Here is an 8,334-nt window from a genome sequence, read left to right on the forward strand (position 1 = left end):
ATGGCACCGCCGGGCGCGGTGGCTCACGCTTGTAATCCCAGCACTTTGGGAGGCCGAGGCGGGCGGATCACGAGGTCACGAGATCGAGACCACGGTGAAACCCCGTCTCTACTAAAAAATACAAAAAAATTAGCCGGGCGCGGTGGCGGGCGCCTGTAGTCCCAGCTACTCGGAGGCTGAGGCAGGAGAATGGCGTGAACCCGGGAGGCAGAGCTTGCAGTGAGCCGAGATTGCGCCACTGCACTCCAGCCCGGGCGACAGAGCGAGACTCTGTCTCAAAAAAAATAAATAAATAAATAAATAAAATAATAATGGCACCAAAAAGGCAAAGAAGGAATAGAGCTATCTAGAGACAAAGTTTCTTTATCTCGCTGGAATTAAGTTGGTATAAATCTGAAGTTAATTTTGATAAGCTAATATGTATAAGCCCTAGAGTGACACTAAGAAAATAACTCAAAAAGTAGTTTAGAAATCATTAAAGGAATTAAAATGTTACACTACGAAAACTCACTCAATACAAAAAAGAAAAGAAATTTAAAAAAAAAAAAACCTAGCCAGACGTGGTGGCTCATGCCTGTAATCCCAGCACTTTGGGAGGCAGAGGCGGGTGGATCACTTGAGGTCAGGAGTTCAAGACCAGCCTGATCAACATGGTGTTTCACCAATACTCCGTCTGGGGGGAAAGCAAACAAACAAACACTTTGGTCCTACCTGAGGTGCTCCAAAATAAACAAACAAACAAAAAACCTGGCTGGGCACGTTCAAAATCAGTCTGGGCAAGATAGCAAGACCTCATCTCTAAAAATAATTTTTTTTTTTTTCGAGACAGAATCTTGCTCTATCCCCCAGGCTGTAGTGCAGTGATGCGATCTCGGCTCACTGCAACCTCCACCTCCCGGGTTCAAGTGATTCTCATGCCTCAGCCTCCCAGGTAGCTGGGATTACAGGCACCTGCCACCACACCCGGCTCATTTTTGTATTTTTAGTAGAGACAAGGTTTCTCCATGTTGGTCAGGCTGGTCCCAAACTCCTGACCTCAGGTGATCTGCACACCTCAGCCTCCCAAAGTGCTGGGATTACAGGCGTGAGCCACCACACCTGGCCATAAAAATAATTTTTTTTTTTTAAGTAGCCGGACATGGTGGCATGTGCCTGTAGTCCTAGCCACCCAGGAGGCTAAAGTTGAGGGTCATTTGAGGCCAGGAGTTCGAAGTTACAATGAGCTATGATCATGCCACTGTACTCCAGCCTGGGTGACAGAGCAAGACCCTGTCTCAAAAAAAAGAAAAGAAAAGAAAAGAAACCTTCAGATTTCAAGTATATAGTAGTCCTCCCTTTATCCGTGAGGGATTCATTCCAAGACCTCCAGTGGATGCCTGAAACTGAAGATATACATATACTATGTTTATTTTCCTATACATACCTATGATAAAGTTTAATTTATAAATTAGGTACAGTAAGAGATTAAGAATAGTAACTAATAATAGAACAATTATAACAATATATTATAATAAAAGTGTATGTGAATGTGGTACCTCTCTATCTCAAAATATCTTAATATTTTCAGACAGTGATTTACCATGGAACTGAAACCATGAAAAGTGAAACTGCAAATAAGAGAGACTGCTGTATAGTCACTGAAAAAAATTTAATGGATGAGCTCAACAGCAAATTAGACACAACTGAAGTGAGTAAATTTAATAATATATATGAAGACATTCTCTAGAATGTAGTACAGAGAGCTGGAGACTGAAAATATGTAGGAGACAAGAGACATGAGAGATAGATTGGAATATCCAAAATATGTCTAACAGAAGCTCCAGAAGGAGAATATAAAAGAATAAGGGAAAGACAATACAGAAATTTGAACTGAGAATTTTCCAAAATTGTTGAAAGAACTTCTCCAACCCACAGATTTAGGAATTGCAATGAATCCTAAACAGGATGAATAAAAATAAACATGCTCCGAGATGTTTTCAAGTAAAATTGTAGAACTCTAGACAAGAAAAAGATCTTAAGAGAAATCAAACAGTAAAAAACAAATTACTTACAACAAACAACAATTAGATAATGGCAGACTTCTCATCAGAAATAACAGAAGTCAGAATGCAGTGGATGGTAGAAATAAAGCTAAATAATCAGTAATCACAATAGATGTCATATTAAACGACAGATGATCAGATTGGATTTTTTTTTAAATGTCCAGTTATAGGCTTTTACAAGAAATATCCCATGGCCTGGCATGGTGGTTCACGCCGGTAATCCCAGCACTTTGGGAGGCTGAGGCAGAAGGAACCCTCGAGCCCAGACTGGACAACAAAGTGAGATGCCATTTCTACCAAAAAAAAAAAATCGTTTTTTGTTTTTTTTTTTACGGCGGGGAGGCGGGGGTTTGTTTTTGTTTTTGTTTTTTTAATGGAGTTTCGCTCTTGTTGCCCAGGCTGGAGTGCAATGGTGAGATCTCAGTTCACCACAACCTCCTCCTCCCAGGTTCAAGCGATTCTTCCGCCTCAGCCTCCCGAGTAGCTGGGATTACAGGCATGCACCACCACACCCAGCTAATTTTGTATTTTTAGTAGAGACAGGGTTTCTCTATGTTGGTCAGGCTGATCTCGAACTCCTGACCTCAGATGATCCTCCCACCTCGGCCTCCCAAAGTGCTGGGATTACAGGTGTGAGCCACCATGCCCGGCCTTCAAAAAATTGTTTTTAATTAGCCAGGTGTAGTGATACATGCCTGTAGTCCCAGCTAGTCAGAAGGCTGAAGTGGGAGGATCCCTTGAGCCCAGGAGTTGGAGGTTGCAGTGAGCTATGATCACGCCATTGCACCCCAGCCTGGGTGACAGAGCAAGACCCTGTCTCAAAAATAGATAAATAAAAGAAAAAGAGAAACATCCCTAAAATATACAAACAAATAAAAAAGGGCTGAAGAAAAAATACACAAATATAATTTAATGCATGTGTATAATTAAACTAGGCAAATATCAACTTTAAAAAGTGGGTTTGGCAATATTAATACCAGAAAAAATAAACTATATGACAAAGAATATTCTTAGGGATAAAGAAATTCACTATATAATGATAAAAGACAGTACACCATAGTAGTGAAGGGCACACACTCTATAGCCAGACTACGTGGATTCAAACCCTGACTCCACCATTTAGTTTTATTTTTATTTATTTATTTTTTATTTTTTGGAGATGGAGCCTCACTTTGTCACCCAGGCTCAAGTGCAGTGGCATGATCTCAGCTCACTGCAACCTCTGCCTCCCAGGTTCAAGCAATTCTCCTGTCTCAGCCTCCCAAGTAGCTGGGATTATAGGCGCCCGCCACCATGCCCAGCTAATTTTTTTTTTTGCATTTTTAGTAGAGACAGTTTCACCATGTTGGCCAGGCTGGTCTTGAACTCCTGACCTCAGGTGATCTGCCCACCTCGGCCTCCCAAAGTGCTGGGATTACAGGCATGAGTCACCGCGCCCGGCTGACTCCACCATTTAGAAGCTGAGTGACCTTGGGCAAATTACTTAATCTCTCTTTCCTTGATTTTCCCACTAGAAAATGGGGAAGATAATAGTACCCACTTCATAGAGTTGTTATGAGGAGTAAATGAATTAATATATAGAAAGTGCTCAGCACAAAGTGCTATATAAATATTTGCTGCTGTAAAAGGACCAAGACCCAGAAAGACTGTAGTTCTGAATGTGTATGTATTCAATAACACAGCCCTAAAATATATAAATAAAAATGGATGTTTATGAGACACTGGCAAATAACCTAATGATAGTGAGAAATATAAACACATCTCTCAGTAATTGATAGCTCAAACAGATAAAACATTGGTACAGATGTATACAAGTTGAACCACATCATTAACAAGCTTGATCTAAATGGCTGAATTTAGAGCTCTGTACCTCCAAAATTAGATACTACACATTGTTTACAATTTTACATGCAACATTTACAAAGCCTGACCATGTACAGACCAATCCTTCGACTTCACAACAATTAGATTAGAATAAAATAACAAAACGATGACCAACCACCCCCCACATATTTGGAAGTTTAAAGACATACTTCCAAATGAATCATCCAAAAATTAGAAAATATTTAGAACTAAATGAACATGAAAACACCACCTGTCAAAATGGATGGGACATAGCCAAAGCAGAAGAGGAACATTTATAGCCTTAAATGTCTGTGTTACAAAAGGAGAAAATTGAACATTTAATAAGGTAAACATCCAACTTAATAAATTGGCTCAGCACAGTGGCAGGAGGGTCACTTGAGGCTAGTAATTTGAGATCTGCCTGGGTAACATAGCAAGACGTCGCCTCTATAAAAAATTAAAATATTAGCCAGGCATGATGGTACATGCCTGTAGCCCCAGCTACTTGGGAGGCTGAGGTGAAGGACCTCTTGAGCCCAGCGGTTTGAGGCTACAGTGATCCATGATCACACCACTTCCAGCCTAGGCAACAGAGTGAGATCCTGTCTCAAAATAAATAAATAAAAGTTGGAGAAAGAAAAGCAAGTACAATGAAAACACAAAGAAGGAAATATGGTTGGGCATGGTGGCTCATGCTTGTAATCCTAACACTTTGTTTTTTGTTTGTTTGTTTTGTTTTGTTTTGTTTTGAGACAGACTCTCGCTCTGTCGCCCAGGCTGGAGTGCAGTGGTGCGATCTCAGCTCACTGCAACCTCTGCCTCCTGGGTTCAAGCAATTCTCCTGCCTCAGCCTCCTGAGCAGCTGGGACTACAGGCGCATGCCATCATGCCCGGCTAATTTTTGTATTTTTAGTACAGACAGGGTTTCACCATGTTAACCAGGATGGTCTTGATCTCCTGACCTCGTGATCCGCCAGCCTTAGCCTCCCAAAGTGCTGGGATTACAGGCGTGAGCCACCGCACCCGGCAATCCTAGCACTTTGAGAGGCCAAGGCATCAACTTTCAAATTGGGTAATGGGTAGAGGCTGAAAGAGTTTTGAGGTGTAGGCTTGAAATGTGGACATTAAGGGTGATACCGATGAGGACTCAGAAAGAAAAGAGGAGAGCTGTAGCAAAACCTCAATTTCTTAGAGAATACCTAAGTAATCCTGAACAGAATGCTGGTGGGAATATATAGTAAGGCCTTTTTTTTTTTTTTTTTTTAAACAGAGTCTCACTCTGTCACCCAGGCTGAAGTGTAGTGGCGTGATCTTGCTGCAACCTCCACTTCCTAGGTTCAAGTGATTCTCCTGCCTCAGCCTCCCGAGTAGTTGGGACTACAGTTGCATGCCACCACGCCCGGCTAATTTTTGTATATTTAGTAAAGACAGGGTTTCACCATGGTGACCAGGCTGGTCTAGAACTCCTGACCTCAAGTGATCCACCCGCCTTGACCTCCCAAAGTGCTGGGATTACAGGCAGTAAGGCCATTCTGATGAGGCCACAGATGGAAATGAAGAACATTTACTGGAAGCTGGACAAAAGGCCATCCTTGTTAGGAAGAAGCAAAGAACTTGGCTAAATTGTGTTCATGTTCTATCATTTTGTGGAGGTAACAATTGCAAGCAATGAAACTTGCAATTGGATGTTTGGCTTAGGAAATCTCTAAACAAAGTATTGAAGGAGTTACCTAGCTCCTTCTGACTGCTTCCAGTAAAATTCAAGAGAGACATAAATGACTTAAAGACAGAACTGTCAAGCAAAAAGTAATAAGAACTTGAAATTATGAAAAATGATCAGCCCATCCATATAGAAAAGAACGAGAACCCAGTTTGGAGAGAACGCTAACGGTGTTGCTGTGTTGCCAAGCTCCTTCAGTAAGATTAGTGTGGATCAGCCATTGCAACAGAAGCTAGGACCTATTCTCCAAGATAATGGGAGAAGGACCCTGAAGGCAATTCAGAGATCATGAGAGCTGGCACTCCCATCACCGGCCCAGAGTGCAAGGACCCATAGTGCAGAGCAGATTCAAAGGCTGGCCACCTCTCTGGTCCAGGCCAACCAAGAAGCAGGAATTAGGCCCTCACCAGACACCAAATCTGCTGCCTTGATCTTGGACTGTCCAGTCACCAAAAGTATGATAAATAAATTTCTGTTTTCACAGGACACGCAGTCTATGGTCTTCTAATAGCCTGAATGGACTAAGACATAGACCAATTGCACTTATAAACATAGACAAAGAACTCCTGAACAAATTACCAGCAGTAGCGGCCAGCAACATGTAACATAACCAGTTTGGTTTTATCCCAGGGATGAAAGAAAGAGTTAAAGATGAAAACAGGCTGGGCATAGTGACTCACGCCTGTTATCCCAACATTCTGGAGGCCAAGGTGGGAGGTGCGCTTGAAGCCCAGGAGTTTGAGAGCCACCTAGGCAACATGGCAAGACCTCACCTCTACAAAAAATAAAAAAATAAAATTAGCTGGGGTGTGGTGGCACATACCTGTAGTCCCAGCTACTTGGGAGGCTGAGGCGGGAGAATTGCTTAAGCCCGGGAGGTCGAGGCTGCCGTGAGCCAGGACTGCGCCAACTGCACTGCAACCTGGGTGACAGAGGAGACCCTGTCTCCAAAAAAAAAAAAAAAAAAAAGATGAAAACAAAATATATTAATATAGTTTACCATATTAACAGATTAAAGGAGAAAAACACTTAAGATCAACTCAACAAATACAGAGAAACAAACATTTAATATCTATTCATGAATTTCAACAAAAATTGAGCAAAACAAAAATTTTTGCTCTATTGGTCTTGCTCTGTTGTCCAGACCAGAATGCAGTGGCACAATCATAGCTTACTGCAGCTTTGAATCCTGGGCTCAAGCAACCCTCCTGCCTCAGCCTTCCAAGTAGCTGTGACTACAAGCATGTGCCACCACACCCAGCTATTTTTTTGTTTGTTTGTAGAGAGAGGGTCTCCCTATGTTGCCTGTCCTGGTCTCGAACTCCTGGACTCAAGAGATCCTCCTGCTTCTGCCTCCCAGAGTGCTGGGATTATAGGCGTGAGCCACCAAGCCTGGCCAGAATTTCTTTATTACTAGTAAATAGTAATATGGCAACAGAGACAGACTAGATACTGTCCAATTCCATTTCCTCTTCCTAGACAGAAAAAGACCACATTTCCCATCCTCTTTGTAGTCACATTAGAACCAAGTGGCTAGCCAATAAACATGCACACATGTGGCATCCACCACAGCCTGGTTCAGCCATAAATCCCTTCACAGTTATCCATTCACGCTCTCTCCCACAGACCTTGGACCCCTGTGTGGAAGATGACAGCATCACCAACTGGAGGGTGCCTGGATCCCTGAGTCACCACTTGAAGCGAAAAGGTCAAGAGTAGCCACCTGACCCATATCAGGCTATGAAATGAGCAAGAAAGAAAGATTTTGTGAAGCCACATTTTCATACATGTGTAGGTCTGTTTCTGGGTACTCTACTTTGTGCCATTGGTTTGTATCTCTCCCTCTGCCAGTAGAACAGTGTCTTAATTACTGTAACTTTATAAAAATGCTTGATACCTGATAGGCAAGTCCAGGGTCAAGACAGGATGAATTCCTCTAGAACAAGGGCAGTTTCTCATTTCTTTTCTTTTCTTTCTTTTTTTTTTTTTTTTTTTTTGAGATGGAGTCTCACTCTGGCATCCAGGCTGGAGTGCAATGGTGCAATCTCGGCTCACTGCAACCTCCGCCTCTCGGGTTCAAGTGATTCTCCTGCCTCAGCCTCCCGAGTGGCTGGGATTACAGGCACGTGCCACCTGCCTGGCTAATTTTTTTTTTTTTTTTTTTTTTAGTAGAGATAGGGTTTCGCTATGTTGGCCAGGCTGGTCTCAAACTCCTAACCTCAAGTGATTCGCCTGCTTCGGCCTCCCAAAGTGCTGGGATTACAGGCATGAGCCACCGAGCCTGGCCCTCATTTCTTAACACTGCGTTTGGTAGGAGAGCAACAGTCATTTATATGTGAATAAATGAAGCCGAAAAAGGAAGTTAGAAAGACCAAAGGGGCCGGGCGCGGTGGCTCACGCCTGTAATCCCAGCACTTTGGGAGGCCAAGGCAGGCGGATCACGAGGTCAGGAGATGGAGACCATCCTGGCCAACACAGTGAAACCCCGTCTCTACTAAAAATACAAAAAAAATTTAGCCGGGCGTGGTGGCGGGCGCCTGTAGTCCCAGCTACTCGGGAGGCTGAGGCAGGAGAATGGCCTGAACCCGGGAGGCGGAGCTTGCAGTGAGCCGAGATCGCGTCTGCACTCCAGCCTGGGCAACAGAGCGAGACTCTGTCTCAAGAAAAAAAAGAAAGAAAAAAGAAAGACCAAAGGAAGAAGCAGACAAGAAAGGAAGAAGGAATACC

Source organism: Symphalangus syndactylus, chromosome 18, assembly GCF_028878055.3.
Source record: "Symphalangus syndactylus isolate Jambi chromosome 18, NHGRI_mSymSyn1-v2.1_pri, whole genome shotgun sequence".
Lineage (NCBI taxonomy): Eukaryota > Metazoa > Chordata > Mammalia > Primates > Hylobatidae > Symphalangus > Symphalangus syndactylus.